The sequence below is a fragment of the Trichechus manatus genome, unplaced genomic scaffold (genome assembly GCF_000243295.1).
Source record: "Trichechus manatus latirostris isolate Lorelei unplaced genomic scaffold, TriManLat1.0 scaffold00482, whole genome shotgun sequence".
Lineage (NCBI taxonomy): Eukaryota > Metazoa > Chordata > Mammalia > Sirenia > Trichechidae > Trichechus > Trichechus manatus.
Genome location: NW_004444418.1, coordinates 51941 through 53424, shown reverse-complemented (window position 1 = coordinate 53424; position 1484 = coordinate 51941).

The window sequence follows — 1484 nt, the reverse complement described above, 5'->3', positions numbered from 1 at the left end:
ATGCATTGAAATCTTAACTCTTGTATCTGTGAATATGACCGTGTTTGAAAAATCCCGTTTTCTTTTGTTGTTTTAATAAGGTCATACAGGTGTACAGTAATCACTTCTGAGTTATAAAAGGAGCAGATTAGACGCAGAAATACACAAGGAATACCAAGAACATAAAGGAGTGTAGAAGAACACCAAGGAGCACCAAGGAACTCCTGGGGCAACTGATAGAAAAGGACTTGTCCGTAGAGTCAATGCTTGATTTGGACTTTTAGCCTCCAAAACTGTGAGACAATATATTCTTGCTCTTTAAAGTCACTGACTTGTGGTATTTCTGTTATGGCTGCATTAGTTAACTAAGACACTTTTATATATTGCAAATCCATGTATATGCTATTAAAAATACAAAGAATTAATAATTGAAACAATGCCAATGATTTAATTCAACATTGTTATAAATGAAGGGATGCCTTACAATAGATTGAGATGGGCAACTTTCCTTGCATAGAAAGATACAGTACATAATAATAAATAATATTTGACAATAGTAGGTGTTTTTTAAACATATATTCAGTGCCAAGCACAATTTTAACTACTTCATTGGAATTAATTTAATTGGTTCTCACAACAAAATTTCCAGATGAGAAACAGTGACACAGGAAGGTTAAATAACTTCCAAGATCTTACAGAGCAGGTAATAGAACTAGAATTGGTACCTGTGAAGGCTTACTACAGAGAACTAAGTACTAGAGCTAACTGCCTCTCAGTTATGGGAAACATAGACAAATATTTTACTCAGTTTTATAAGGGGCAATGCTTTTAATTTTTATTCAAAGTCTCCATATATCTGAAAAATAGGCTGCCATACACACCACGTCACCACTCTTGCCTAACATGACTCATTTATAAAATGAAGGAAATAAAATTAACCACCTCATAAGGTTATTGGGAAATTATGGGATCTCTTTATGCACAATGGTTAAGACAATGTATGGCCCAGAGATATGCTATTATTTTTTTACTATTACTATTACCACTAGCCAATTATTGTTTAATCTGTCCCCATGCTGAAGAAATACTTAGCAGTAATGGACACATTGAGATGTAATTGGTCTTTCACCAAATTGGCTCCTGCTTAAACGCAGTTGGAAACCCTGGTGGTGTAGTGGTTAAGAGCTACGGCTGCTAACCAAAGGGTCGGCAGTTTGAATCCACCAGGCCCTCTTTGGAAACTCTATGGAGCAGTTCTACTCTGTCCTATAGGGTCACTAGGAGTCAGAATCGACTCATCGGCAACGGGTTTTTTGTTTTTTAAAACAATTATGGCTTCATGTGCTGTCCTTAGAACATAACTTCCATGGAATACGTGACTCAGTTGTCCTCTTTCATTCATTGTATCAGGATTGGAGGAATACTCATTACTCATTAACTAACTGCGATATGCAGGTAACACAAACTTGCCTGCTGAAAGTGAAGAGAACTTGAAGCACTTACTG